General features: G+C 48.3%; 1 protein-coding gene across 2 annotated transcripts in view; it reads right to left on the reverse strand.

The window, feature by feature from the left end:
• Positions 1-15,421, reverse strand: part of RECK (reversion inducing cysteine rich protein with kazal motifs) — an 861,635-nt gene that overhangs the window by 384,603 nt on the left and 461,611 nt on the right. The gene's annotated exons all lie outside the window — the stretch shown is intronic.

The raw sequence follows: 15,421 nt of genomic DNA on the forward strand, positions 1-15,421 counted from the left end.
CGTTACCATGTATTTAGCTGACATATAGTTTTTATAGTATAAAGAGAGAGTTTCAACTGACATAGGACACACTTACACACTCACCCACCATACGCAACACATACATTTCAAAAGGACAGCAAGGACACTTTGTTTACTTAAGGCCTACACTCAAGCTTACCTCACAAACAGCTGTTCGAAGCTGACACTTCTCACACCACTGAAGCTAGAAGAAGGATCTTTTACTATGCTATCCTTTAAGCTTATACCTAACTAATCTTCTGTTATTACTACATCAAGCTGTATGAAGATTTGAACTTTGTATGTATTTACAAGTTGATGCCAAGTGAGATGCTAATAAAACTCATACTTTGAGTAAGCCCGGCTATTTGAACTTTTGAACGAAACGTCCTGTGAAAGAAGCTATTGACATAACACGTGTCTAATTTTGCTTCCTACAACTGCGAACGACGTTCTCATTCACGCAATATCCCTTTATTTACTGCGCATGTGAGAAGCTCCGCACGTTTCCCCGCCCATGACGATCGTTCTAGTGATTGCCACGCCCCTTTTTAGTCGGTCAATGCAAGACGGTGAAGAGTCTTAAGACATGATGGAGGAGAGACAGCAAGCTGCAACCAGGCAGGAGAGAGGCCAGGCACACACCAGGAGGAGCAGGAGGTACAAAGCCACCAACATGAGCTTCGACAAGATGGTGGCTATTCTTAAAAAGGAGGACTACGACGGCAAAAAAGGGCCTTACAAGAACCCCAATAAACTCATGGCCCAGATCATGGAGAAGGTACGGAGGACGGGATTGACTCTGACATCTCGCATCGGTAGGTACATAGATTTCTACCTCCAGCCTCTGGTAAAATTGGTTCCTTCGTATCTGAGGGATACCAAGGATACCATTAAACTACTCGAGGCTGTCCATTATCAGGGAGAAATACTGATGGTAACGGCAGATGTATAAACACATGTATTTCCCATCAACTGGGCTTGGCCGCGGTGGAACTGTTTCTCACACGCAGTCCATCTCTTTCCGCCATCCAGAGGAACTTCATTATGGAGTTACTGGACTTTGCCACAAAGCATAACTACTTCTGGTTTCAGGCTAAATATGCCCCCAGCCTCGCCAACTTGTTTATGGCCCAGTGGGAGGAGGATGTCGTCGATACCTCACAGAGACCCGATTTGGTCCTCTGGGCGCGTTATATCGACGACATCCTCCTCCTTTGGAAAGGCACGAGAGAGTCTCTTGACTCTTTCATGACTTTTCTTAATGACAACGATCGTGGCATCGTTTTGTCATATGAAGTTAGTTCTACTTCAATCCACTTTTTAGATCTAGAGATCTCGGCCATTGATGGCCAGATCGAGTTTAAGACTATCTTTAAGCATACTGACCGGAATGGTTACATTCCGGTCGATAGCCGCCATCACCACCAATGGCTGTGATCCGTTCCTCAGGGTCAATTCCTCCGGATGGAGAGGAACTGTACCAGGAGGGAGGACTTTGTTTCTCAGTGCCAGATTTTAAAAGAAAGATTTTTGGACAAAGGATACAGAGTTCGAGAGTTGGGTGAGGCTATTAACACTGTTTCTAATATAGAAAGGTCATCCCTGCTTGTTGACAAACCTAAGAAAAACAACGACGACAGGTTTAAATGGTCCTTTTTCACTGATTTCTCTGTACAACATAATGACATAAAGAAAATACTCAATAGACACTGGAAGGTGCTTCGCAGTGATAAGATTCTGGGACCTTCCCTACCCGAGAAGGCAGGCATAATTTTCAGGGGAGCAAAATCTGTACAGAGCGATATTGCGCCCAATGTCATAGATCCCCCCAAAAAAGTCGCATTTTTTCCAGAAACGAAAGGATATCATTCCTGTCGTAAGTGCAACACATGCATTGTCAATGTCTTAGGCCGACGGAGGACAGACACATTCACTTCCACCGTGACTAACCGTAGCTATCAGATGAAACAATTTACCACATGCTTCACTAGTTACATAGTGTACCTCATCACATGTCCCTGTAAATTACAATACGTGGGCCGAACCATTCGGAATTTTGCCATTAGAGTTAATGAACATTTGGGTAAGATCAGGGCTGCCCCAAACACACTGTCTCCAGACACTACTTGGAACACCATGCGAAAGACCCCAGAGGCACCTCCTTCCAAGTCATCGACAAATTTGTCCCTCATTGGAGGGGTGACTCTTGCATTAGGGGTGTCTCCCGTTTGGAGACTTTTTGGATACATGAACTCAAGAGCTACAAGCCCCACAGTATGAATGTTGATTGGGATGTCAATTGCTTCATCAACCGGGCGTGAGCTCTTGTGGACATGTATTTAATTTATTTTATTTCAATTTTTTTATTTGTATTGGTTTCATATTCATTCCAGTGCCCCCCTATTTGGATGTGCGTCCATCTATTGGGCGGTTGAGACGCTCAAATCCCATCTAGGTGTGCACTGGTTAATTAATACCTTTATAATCCACACAAGTTTTCCATTTGTATAACTTGATTTCTTACTGATTCATACATCAGTTTTGTCAAAAAACAAATTCTTCTGCCATCATTAGTTTGTTTTCAACCTTTGCTTAGAGGTGTCCCCTGGGGTTGAATTTCTTCAGCCCATAGTGGAACGTTCATTTTTGGAGACACTGGGCCAGATTCACATAGATTAGCGGATCTTTAGATCCGCGTAATCTATGTGATTTACGATCCAACGGCGCACTTTTGCGAGGTTAGTGCAGTATTCACAAAGCACTTACCTCCAAACTTGCGCCGGCGGATCGTAACTACCCCGGCGGAATTCAAATTCCGCGGCTAGGGGGAGTGTACAATTTAAATCAGGCGCGTTCCCACGCCGATTTAACTGCGCATGCGCCGCCGGCGATATTTCCCAGTGCGCATGCTCCAAATGACGTCGCTAGGACGTCATTGTTTTCGGCGGCAACATAAATTCCGGCCATCCGTATTTCCGACCGACTTACGCAAATGACGTAAAAATTTGAAACTCGGCGCGGGAACGACGGCCATACTTAACATCAGCTACCCCTCATATAGCAGGGGTAACTATCCGCCAGAAAAAGCCAAACGCAAACGTCGTAAAAAAAAAGCGACGGGCGGGCGTTCGTTACTGAATCGGCGGTTCTCCTCATTTGCATATCCGACGCGTAAAAAACCGAGGCGACACCTAGCGGGCGGCGGCAGATTGCAGCCTAAGATCCGACGGTGTAAGTCACTTACACCAGTCGGATCTAAGGGAGATCTATGCGTAACTGATTCTTTTTTTTTTTGGAAAATTTCTGTTTATTGAAAATTTTTGGCATAGCAAAAACACACATTCCTTGGTACAGCACCAAGTATACCATTGGTCAACATGACCATGTACATGAAAAACAGAGCCATCGCAGATGGCAATAACCAACAGAACGCCCACCCTCCCTCCCCTCTCTACTCAGTTCCCATCTCCCTGTGAAAAACCTAGCGCGGGGCTCCCATAAAGAAGGATCTCTACCTCGCTTAATGACCGTCCCAGATCCCAGTCCCGATGCACCTGAAATAAATTAATGCAAATACATAATATAGGAGAATTCATAAATTATTTACCATTCCTCACTACCCAACCGTCTGATCAGATTCATACCAGGCCCTCCATACTTTTTCAAATTTTCCCACACACCCCTGAGATAAGTATGTTGCCTTGTAATATGGGAGCATAGCATTCACCAGCCCTTTCCAGAATGTTATCTCTGGGGCCCCCGGGCTCCTCCACTTGAGCAAAATAGATTTCTTCCCATAGAACAGGAGAATGCTGAGTAACGTCCTATGCGCCCTGGACGGGACCACCTCCTCCACCAAGCCCAGCAAACATACACTGATTTCCCTAGGTACAGGTACCCCCAGTACTCCCGCTATACAGGACGTGACCCCAGTCCAAAACTGCTGAATCTGAGGGCAGTCCCAAAACACATGATGTGCGTCTGTTGGCGAAAAAGTACACCGCCAACATTCAGGGGGCACCGACGGATAATTCGATGCCAGCCTAGCCGGGGTATAGTAGATCCTATGCAGGAATTTAAACTGAATTAGCCGATCCCTAGCCGCCACCAGATATTTAAATGGACGATCCCACATGTCATCCCACTCCTCCCCTTGTATGCCAGGGACCTCGGCCGCCCACCGCTCTCTGCATTTTATCAAGGCCTTAGGACTGATTTTGAACAATTCTTTATACATCACCGACAGAGTTTTGGGTAAGTCTTCTGTCATTAGGAGGTCCTCTAATCGAGAAGGAAAGGATGCAACTGTGTGCATCTCAAACTGCGTCTGGAATGCGTGCCTCAATCTCAGATACCGGAAAAATTGTGAATTAGGAAGGTAGTGTTTGGCCTTCAACTGGTCAAACGTTAAAAGTACCCCATCACGCGTAATGTCCTTAAGCAACTTAACCCCCTTAACCGCCCAGCCAGCAGCGTCATCAAAGTTATAAAAATGTTGGAGCTTCGAATTCATCCACAGGGGAGTCGAAGGGGAAACCCCTGTGTAACTAGGACAAGCCAGTTTCTCCACCTCCACCCACGCCTTAACAGTGGCCTTCATAGAGTCTGTCAGTGGGAGGTCCTTACCCGTACCCCGATGTATCGCCAACCGAAGGGACTCATAAGAGCCCAGATGGGCTGCTTCGAGTATGGTAGCCGAATCGCCCGCGTCTGAAATCAACCATCTATGTACAAAAACTAACTGCCCCGCCAAGTAATACTTGCGCCAGTCGGGCAGCGCCAGCCCTCCTTGACCCCACGGCTCCTGCAAAACCTTTAACCCCACCCTAGGTGTCTTGGGTGCCCAGAGAAATGTACTGGTAATACTATCCAGTTTCCGGAAGAAAGACTTCGGTATCCAGACCGGAGCATTCCTCAGAAAATATAAAATAACCGGGAGAATTTTCATCTTTAGGAGATTAACCCTGCCAATCAGAGATAGGGGAAGTTTCTGCCAAGTCTGTGCTTTCTGTTTAAAGAATGTCAAAATGGGTAGTAGGTTAAGAGACATGTAATCCATCACACTCGCCGTTACCTTCACTCCCAGATACGTTATCTGTGTAACCCATTTAAGTGGTAAGTCGGGATTCGCCTTTTCACTGGCCCCCTTATCCAAAGGTAGAATGGACGATTTGCCCCAATTAACTTTCAGCCCTGAGTATGTAGTAAAGGTGTTCATGATACCCAAAGCAGTGACCAACGACTCCCCCGGGTCCCTTAAAAATAACAGGAGGTCGTCCGCGTATAAAGCCAGACCTTCATTTATACTACCCACCCGAATTGCTTTTACGCCCTCCGACGCCCTCAGCGCCAGGAGGGCGTCAGGGCGTCAGGCTCCATCAGGCTCCATCATAAGGGCAAATAAAAAGGGTGATAAGGGGCACCCTTGACTAGTGCCCCTCCCAATAGAAAAATACTCAGAAGTAGACCCCCCCATACGAATGGCTGTCCTAGGTGTACTGTACAATAGCGCAATCCACTGTCTGAAAGAGTGACCAAAACCCATGGACTCCAGAACTGTATGCATAAAATTCCAGTCCACTGAGTCAAAGGCCTTTTCTATATCAATAGAGACTATTACCCTGCAGGCCGAATCAATATTAGGGAGCTGTAAATGCGTAAAGAGTCTTCTCAAGTTAGTATCTGTGGATTTACCCGGCATAAAACCCGTCTGATCTATATCCACCAGGGATGACGCCAGTCTCCTCGCTAAGACTTTCGTCAGAATCTTAAGGTCCATGTTGAGTAAGGCTATGGGTCTATATGACGAGCATTCTAGCGGATCCTTACCTGGCTTGAGCAAGAGAATAATATAGGCATCAAGCATGGAGGCTGGGAGCACTTTTTTCTGCAGACAGCACTCAAATAATGCCGTAAGCCTGGGGGCCAATTGGTCAACATAGGACTTGTAAAAGTCTGCCGGAAAGCCATCCGGACCCGGCGCCTTACAAGGTGGGAAGGCAAAAATCGCCGACACCACCTCCTTGTTTGTAATTTTAGCATCTAGAGCCATACTGTCTTCCTCTGACAATTTGGGAAGGGGTAGACCCCCCAGCAGAGCAGTCAAGGCCGCGTTGTCATAGGGCGGTATCGGGGCATATAGGGCTGAAAAAAATGCCTGGAACTCAGCTAAAACCTCCGTCGGGTCCCCGACCAGATCACCACTACGCCCCCTCACTACCGAAATGTGTTCTATGTGATTTTGGTCCGCCACCAACCTAGCCAAAAGTTTCCCATTCTTGTCCCCTTCAGAAAACAGTGAATTTGCTCTATGTTTAGCCTCTGTATGTGCAAGGTCGTTAAAGTGCATCGAAAGTCTACGCCTAGCCTCCAACAAGGCAGAATAAGTAGTATCAGTCCGGTCTGTAGCATGCACAGACGCACAGTCCCTCTCTCTATCCTGGAGTTCCTGAATGTTCGCATTCTGATCCACCCTGACTCTCTTAATAGCCGTAATAGATTCCCCCCGTATCACTGCCTTAAATGCATCCCAAACCACTAGTGGATCAGCCGAGTCCACGTTCAGGGTCCAATAATTGTCAACTGCTTCAAGTAGGTGATTAGAAACCTGCTCCTCCTGTAACCAGCCCGGAGACAGTCTCCAACTCCTGCCCCCCCCAACCGCTGGGAAGAGCAGGGAGACGGAGAGTGGGTTATGATCCGATAGTCCTCCTGCCAAGTAATCTGCCCCCCCCACATAGGATAGCATAGCCTGGTTCGCAAATGCCAGGTCTATCCTAGCCGATGAGCGATGTGTCTGCGAGAGGTGGGAGTAACAGGTGGAGGTGGGATGTTTAGCTCTCCATATTTCCGATAAACCAGCCATAGAGACCCATGACAACAAGTCCTGTGAACCCCCCCTCCCAGGATTAGACGAGTCCAGATCACTTAGTGTAGCATTAAAATCCCCCATCATCAGAAGGGGCAAATGTGCATGCGGGGTCAGTTTCACAAATAAATCATACAACAGTTGTACATTGAAAGGAGGTGGCACATATACATTAACCAGCAGAATTTTACGATTGGCTATATCCATAACTACTGCCGCATATCGCCCCCCGGATCAGTTATCACCTGGTGGATCTTGCAGGGGAGCGCCTTGCTAATAAGTATAGACACGCCCCTTGCAAATGTGGAATAGGTGGCATGAAATGACTTTTGAATCCAGTGTTTACGTAAGGCCAGAATTCTGTTGCCATCCAGGTGAGTCTCCTGCAAGAGGACCACATGCGGCCGAGCTACTTTCAAGTACTGGAACATCGAGGCCCTTTTAAATTTGCTATTCAGGCCCCGAACATTCCAGGACACAAACTTGATCACATTAGCCATATTCCCCTGTACAAAACATATCCCAGGTGCATCTTGTATAAACCCGGAAATCTAGATCAGGACACAGTAGTAGTATCTGACATGAAGCCCCCGCTAACAGAGGACAGGGAACAGAGTAGCAAGTGTGTAAACCAAACCCCCCTCCCTTCCACCCCAACAACCCACCCCCCCTGCCATTATACCAGAACCAAAAAATAAAAAAGACAAAAGAAAAAGATGAACCTTGAAGCAAAAAGGCTTCAAAAACACCCATCGTCTGGTATGCAGCTTCTAAACCCAAAAACAATTTAACACCCAAAAATCAGATGTTATTGGAAGTTTTTCCGAACGATCTCTTGTCCAACCGTAGAACCTAAAAGTCTTCCTTAATTCCAGAGAGCTCCACACAGACAGGTTTCAACTTGGAGCTACAAAATCAGGGCCTGAGAAAAAGTGTAGGAAGAACAGTACACCACGCCATCTAGTGGCTTCAGGGCTAATAGGCCAGATACGGCACACAGCCTAGCTAGAATGCACAGGAGAGCACCGAGTTCCATCTCTCAACTTAGCAAAGCAATATAGCGAAAGGCCCATCACTAAGGGCATTGAAAACAACAACAAAAAAAGATGGGAGGCCTGCAGCAACAGGTAACAGAAAAAAGCTGTGCAGAGCGGTGCAGAAGGAAAACAAAGCATACAGGACCATTACCTCTGCCACCGTATAAAAAGTGCTGCCCCAAAGTGCTGCTGTCCAGAGCATCCGTAGACTCAAATAAAGGAAAAATAAGAAAAAGGGATATACTCAACAATAGTAAAAAATGGATCATCAAGAGAAAAAAATCTCAATACTCAGTTTGCAGTGGAGGTACTTCAGGGGTTCCTATCCAACCAGTCGCAGGCATCTCTCGGGTTATCAAAAAACTTTACGGTGCCTTGATGTTGAACTCGCAGTTTGCTGGGATAAAGCATGCTGTACTGTATATTTTTCTCACGCAGCCTCCTCTTAACATCATTAAATGAGCGCCGTCGTCTCTGTGTTTCCGCCGAGAAATCAGGAAAAAGCATTATTTTAGCATTCTCATATTTCAGCTCTTGAGCCCTTCTGGATGCTGATAATATCATGTCCCTGTCCCTGTCCCTGTAATTCAGGAACTTCACCAGGAAGGGACGTGGATATTCACCCAGAGGCCTCCTGCCCATGGGCACCCTATGCGCCCGTTCCACCACATATGTCGGGGGTCTCTCCCCCAAATTCAGCAATTGTTTAAAGAAGTCCTCAGCAAAAGTGGTGGACTGTGAGCCCTCTGCCCCCTCCGGCAGCCCCACCACGCGGACATTATTCCTCCTTTGTCTGTCCTCGGCATCATTGGCGCGGTCTTGTAATAGCCTCACCACCTCCTGTAGTTCAGATAGTTGATTGCCCTGCACATGTGTCTCATCTTCCACATTTGAGATCCTCTCCTCTGCCTCTGTCAGCCTCCCCCTAATCTTGTCCAGATCATGCCTTATCAGGGTAAATTCAGTGGTGAGGTGATCTATGCTCACCATGACCGCGGCCTTGCTGGCAGTTATGGCCTCCAGTATCGGACGGGTGATCGCCTCCTGGGCTGCATCCTGATCCGGAGGGACAGGCTGAGGATCCGCCGCACGGATGTCTTGTGCGATCCCCTCGACATGTGCCATCTTCTTAGCAAGCTTCCTTGCACTCTTTGAGGAAGGAGGAATGGGCAAGATGGCGGCGGCGGCTAGGCCCGCGTCAGAGCCTCGTGCAGAGCGGGTCTGGCGTTGGCACTTCGGGGTCTGATTTCCGGATTTCGCCGCCCCCTTTCGCATGACCGGAGGTTCCCCCACCAGAATCAGGGCTGCAACTGCAAGAAAATCGGGCAGAAAAGCTCCTAAAAACTGATGATTTGTCCGGATTACTGTGGAGCTCTCTCAGCACACGTCCTGCCTCGATCACATCCGGACACGCGGCTCATGCGTAACTGATTCTTATGAATCAGTCGCATAGATCCGACCGTCGGATCTCAGAGATACGACGGCGTATCAGGAGATACGCCGTCGTATCTCTTTGTGAATCTGGCCCACTGATTTCATTAGCCAATTGTGGTGACGTCAATGCGCATCACCGCCGCACGTTCAGGTAATGTGGTTGTTTCCACCTGGTCCCTGATTGGCGGTGGGTGCTCTCGCGTCATGGGATGGGCGGACGCATGGGTGACGCTTAGCCGTCACTGCGCCCGTCCATCTAACTCAGTGGGCGGCCATGTTGATGACGCTTCCGTCACCACGCTCGCTCATTGTATTACACGTCGGGCTGTCGACGCCTTTTTCCTCTGATTGGCTGTAGACTTTTGGGCTATTCACCTTTCAGCCCTTCACACCGCATTGGGTAAACATGGGGGTGCGGCTACTCACTGATGACAGCGGTTGGACACTTTCCTCCCCCACGTCACCAGCTCCGCCCCTCAGTCTCCCCTGCTCTTATTGGTTATGCCGTGTGTCCCCATTGCATTGATTCATGCGTGGCTTTGTTTCCCTGATGCTATGCACCGCGCCAGCATGGTTTTTGGGCAAACCTCTTTGTATGGGTTAATGTCATGGGCTTCCTTGTCCATTGGAGAGGCTTTGTGCTACTGCTGGCAGCAGATCACGGCCTCCCTTTGGACATTGTCCACCGGACATGTACGTTTTTTGCCTTACACTGAGATACACGTACTGACATAGCTGGTATATATTTAAACTAGTATCATCTGCATGACATTATTTGTATTGTATATGCCACATATACCTACCTTTATTGATTGTTCATTTATGTCAAACATTGGTATGATAAATCTTGCCTTATATATGTATGTTAAAGCACTCGTTTTGATGCATTATATCCTGTCAAGATTGTCTATTTCCTGTCTCCTCCCTTCCTGGGGAGGAGCTTTGGATTGTTTGTTATATTTAAGTCCAGCAGTGTGGGGGTACAGATACATGCCCCTGTTGATGGCTTTGAGCCGAAACGCATCGGATAACATGCCTAGTACCCCATACTGCCTTTAATATTTTCACGTGATTTTATCGATATATTTTTAAATAAAGCCTTCATTGGTTTTTTGATCTGCGCCATTGGAAGCATTTCCTTTTTTTTGTTTCCATATAACCACACATGCTGTGTTGATTCACGAGCCTGGCCATTCCACCATTGGCCTTTTTCATCTGGGTTCCTGTTCCAGAAGTGAGGTATCTGATCAAGACTGGTTCCACCATCCTAAGCGTAGTGACCATCCCTACAGAGCCATCCGCACAGAGCCTAGGGTCCGTTGTGACCACCATGCCCTATTCGACTCCCTGTTAAGATTAACATACAAGTCCACCACAGCTGGTAAGAGTACCTATTCTCACCGAAGCCTCAGCAACACGTTGTCCAGGAACAGGATTTGGTAATCCCCCAGGTTCTGGGAACGCGTTGCACAGACCCATCTGCAAGGCCTCCCGAAGATGTTTCATCTTTTGCTCCCTCTGCGACGGCAAGATAAGCTCCGCAACCTTACTCTTGTAACATAGATCAAGGAGAGTTGCCAGCCAGTAATGATCCCTCTCCTTGATACCACGAACACGAGGATCCTTACGCAGGCTTTGCAGAATCAGGGAGGCCATGCAGCGTAGGTTTGCTGAGGCATTGGGGGCACAGTCCTCTTGGTCACTGAGGACGGCAGGATCCGCAGCCACCTCATCCCAGCCACGTAAAAGTCCACGGGTTCCTTGGGACTGTAAGTGATCCCTTGAAGACTGCTGCTGCTGAGTGCTAGGCTCCACCTCCATGCTGCTGATACAATTATCCTCCTCCTCCTCCTCCTCCTCCACCTCGTCCTCTTCCTGTGTGCTAGGTGGGCATGCAGGACCACTGTCTGAATAAAGGGGGCCTTGAGAGGTAAGGAAGTCCTCCTCTTCCTCCCTCTGTTATTCCTCAAGGGCCCTGTCCATTATTCCACGTAGTGTGTGCTCCAACAGGTGAATAAGAGGGACAGTCTCACTGATGCATGCACTGTCACTGCTCACCATTCTCGTGGCCTCCTCAAATGGTGACAGGACAGTGCATGCATCAGTGAGACTGTCCCTCTTATTCACCTGTTGGAGCACACACTACGTGGAATAATGGACAGGGCCCTTGAGGAAGAACAGAGGGAGGAAGAGGAGAACTTCCTTACCTCTCAAGGCCCCCTTTATGCACTGTCACTGCTCACCATCCTCGTGGCCTCCTCAAATGGTGACAGGACAGTGCATGCATCCCTGATCAAGGCCCACTGGCATGGGGAAAAAAACCCAAGCTCCCCTGACCCAGTCCTGCTGCCATATTGGCACAGGTACTCATTGATGGCCCTCTGCTGCGTGTGCAGCCGCTGCAGCATGGCCAATGTAGAGTTCCATCTGGTGGGCATGTCACAGGTTAGGCGGTTCTTGGGCAGGTTGTATTCCCTTTGGAGGTCTGTCAGCCAAGCAGTGGCATTGTATGACCTTCAGAAATGCACACAGACTTTCCTGGCCTGCTTCAGGACATCCTGTAAGCCCGGGTACCTGCCCAAGAACTGCTGCACCACCAAATTCAGAACATGAGCAAAACAGGGCACATGGGTGAGTTTTCCCGGTCGCAGGGCAGAGAGGAGGTTGGTGCCATTGTCGCTAACCACCATTCCTGGCTTAAGCTGGCGTGGCATCAACCACCTCTGAGCCTGCCCCTGTAGAGCTGACAGAACCTCAGCCCCAGTGTGGCTCGTCTCCCAAGCACACCAGCTCTAGGACCGCATGGCATCTCTTGGCCTGCATTCCTGCGTAGCCACTTGTACGCCTACGGAGCACGGCTGGTTCAGAGGAAACATCAGCACAGGAAGAGGCCACAGAGGAAGAAGAGGAGGGGTGGAGGAGAGGTGTGTCACAACCAGTAGTAGTGTTTTGGAGGCGTGGTGGCGGAACAACCTCCAACACTACTGTACCTTGCCCTGTGTTCTTCCCAGCTGCCAGCAGAGTCACCCAATGTGCCGTGAAAGAGAGGTAACATCCCTGTCCATGCCTGCTGGACCATGAGTCAGTGGTGATATGCACCTTACCACTGACCGTCCTGTCAAGCGAGGCATGGACATTGCCTTTCACATGCCGGTAGAGAGCGGGAATCGCCTTCCGTGAGAAAAAGTGGCATCTGGGTACTTGCCACTGAGGTACTGCACATTCCACAAACTCACGGAAGGGGGCAGAATCTACCAACTGGAAAGGTAGCAGTTGAAGTGCTAGCAATTTTGCTAAGCTAGCATTCAACCGCTGGGCATGTGGATGGCTGGGAGAGTACTTCTTTCGGCGCTGCAGCAGCTGGGGCAGGGAAATTTGTCTTCTACCATCAGTAGAATTCCCGCATGTACTACTAGGTTGTGACACACCTATTTCTACACCTTCAGTCCTATCAGTGCAGGCTTCAGAGAGGACTGAGGGTCTAGTGGGGTTGGAGCTCCCAGCTGATGAGGGGCTAGGGGAGGTCCGCTTTGTTCTTTGGTGTGGGTCTTTCAGGTATGCTTGCCAACAAACTGCATGGCAGGTTGACATATGTCTAGTCAAGCATGTGGTGCCCAAGCGGGTGATGTTTTGGCCACGCGAGATACGCTTGAGACATATGTTGCAAATAGCAATGGTGCGATCAGATGCACATGTCTCAAAAAAGGCCCACACCAAAGAACTTTTGCAGTACCGTTGAGACACAGCAGCGCCCTGCACAGGCGTAGCTCTGCGATGTAATGCAGTTGGTGTGCTGCCCTTAAGCTGTGCCCTGGAGGGCATCCTGCCTCTTTGGAGATGTGCCTGTGCCTCTTCCTCCTCCTCCTCCTCTTCCTTCTCCTCCCTCCTATCAGGAACCCACGTAGAGTCAGTGACCTCATCATCCCCTCCCTCCTCATCACTGTCGAAAACCTGGCAGTATGCTGCAGCTAGGGGAACATGACTGCCAGATTGCTGTCCCTCTCGGGCACCCGCTCTCTCTGGGCTCACATCAATGCCTTCCTCTATCTGTGTTCTGTCATCGGAGCCTTCAAAACTCTGCGCATCTTCATGTAGCATGTACCCAACACTGTGTTAAAACATTTCGGGGGACTCCTCAGGAGGACATGGTGGGACTAGGGATGGATTGTGTGATGCCATTGTGCAGAGGGAAGAGGACGCCTTGGCAGCTGCTTTGCCAGACAAACTAAGCTCAGCCTGGGTGAGAGATGATGAGGAGGATGAGGACGGCTTGGTCATCCACTCTACTAATTTCTCTGCATGTTGAGGCTTAACACGGCCAGCTCCCGAAAAGAAGGACAAGCGTGTGCAACGGCCACGTGCTGAAGAGGATGCACCGTGTCCACCACAAGTGTTGCCTCTAGATGCAGAGCCTGCTTGCTCTTGTGCCTCTCTGCCTCTCTTTGTTGTCCTTCCAGACATTATAATGGCCTGCACAGGACAAAATCAGAAATAAACAGCACATGTGCAGTAAGAGCGACTGCATTTATGTGCAATTAAATTGCCCACTTCCTTTAACAGCAATTGCGTTTATGTGTAAATAAATAGCATACGTTCACTAACAGCAACTGCGTTTATGGACAAAAAAACAGCACACGTGCAGTAAGAGCGACTGCGTTTATGTGCAATTAAATAGCCCACGTGCAGTAACAGCAACTGCGTTTATGTGTAATTAAATAGCCCACGTGCAGTAACAGCTAATGCGTTTATGGGCAAAAAAACAGCAAATGTGCAGTAAGAGCGACTGCGTTTATGGGCAAAAACAAAGCAAAGGTGCAGTAAGAGCGACTGCGTTTATGGACAAAAAAACAGCACACGTGCAGTAAGAGCGACTGTGTTTATGTGCAATTAAATAGCCCACGTGCAGTAACAGCAACTGCGTTTATTTGCAATTAAATAGCCCACGTGCAGTAACAGCTAATGCGTTTATGGGCAAAAAACAGCACACGTGCAGTAAGAGCGACTGCGTTTATGTGCAATTAAATAGCCCACGTGCAGTAACAGCAACTGCGTTTATGTGTAATTAAATAGCCCACGGGCAGTAAGAGCGACTGCGTTTATGGGCAAAAAAACAGCACACGTGCAGTAACAGCGACTGCGTTTATGTGCAATTAAATAGCCCATGTGCAGTAACAGCAACTGCGTTTATTTGCAATTAAATAGCCCACGTGCAGTAACAGCTAATGCGTTTATGGGCAAAAAAAGCAAACGTGCAGTAAGAGCGACTGCGTTTATGGGCAAAAACACAGCAAACGTGCAGTAACAGCGACTGCGTTTATGGGCAAAAAAAATCACACGTGCAGTAACAGCGACTGCGTTTATGTGCAATTAAATAACCCACGTGCAGTAACAGCAACTGCGTTTGTGTAATTAAATAGCCCACGTGCAGTAACAGCTAATGTGTTTATGGGCAAAAAAAACAGCACACGTGCAGTAAGAGCGACTGCGTTTATGTGCAATTAAATAGCCCACGTGCAGTAACAGCAACTGCGTTTATTTGCAATTAAATAGCCCACGTGCAGTAACAGCTAATGCGTTTATGGGGAAAAAAACAGCACACATGCATTAAGAGCGACTGCATTTATATGCAATTAAATAGCCCACGTGCAGTAACAGCAATTGCGTTTATTTGCAATTAAATAGCACACGTCCACTAACACTGAGTACTATTAGGTAGATTCAGGTAGAGTTAGGCCGGCTTATCAGTAGATAAGCCGGCCTAACTCAGAATCTACGCCGCCATATGTTTAAGCGTATGCTCAAACAGAGATATGCTTAAACATATCTATGATACAACGGCTTGCGCCGTCCTATCTTAGATTGCAATTTTTCTGATGGCCGCTAGGTGGCGCTTCCATTGCGGCCGACGTAGATTATGTAAATGAGGGGATAAGCCGATTCACGAACGTACGCCAGACCGACGCAGTACTTTTACGCCGTTTACGTAAGAGATAGGCCGCGTAAAGTTAGAGCTAGGCTCTAGTGGAATAGTAATGTTAAGTATGGCCGCCGTTCCCGCCACAAAATTCTAAATATTTAC

The sequence above is a fragment of the Rana temporaria genome, chromosome 5, assembly GCF_905171775.1.
Source record: "Rana temporaria chromosome 5, aRanTem1.1, whole genome shotgun sequence".
Classification (NCBI taxonomy): domain Eukaryota; kingdom Metazoa; phylum Chordata; class Amphibia; order Anura; family Ranidae; genus Rana; species Rana temporaria.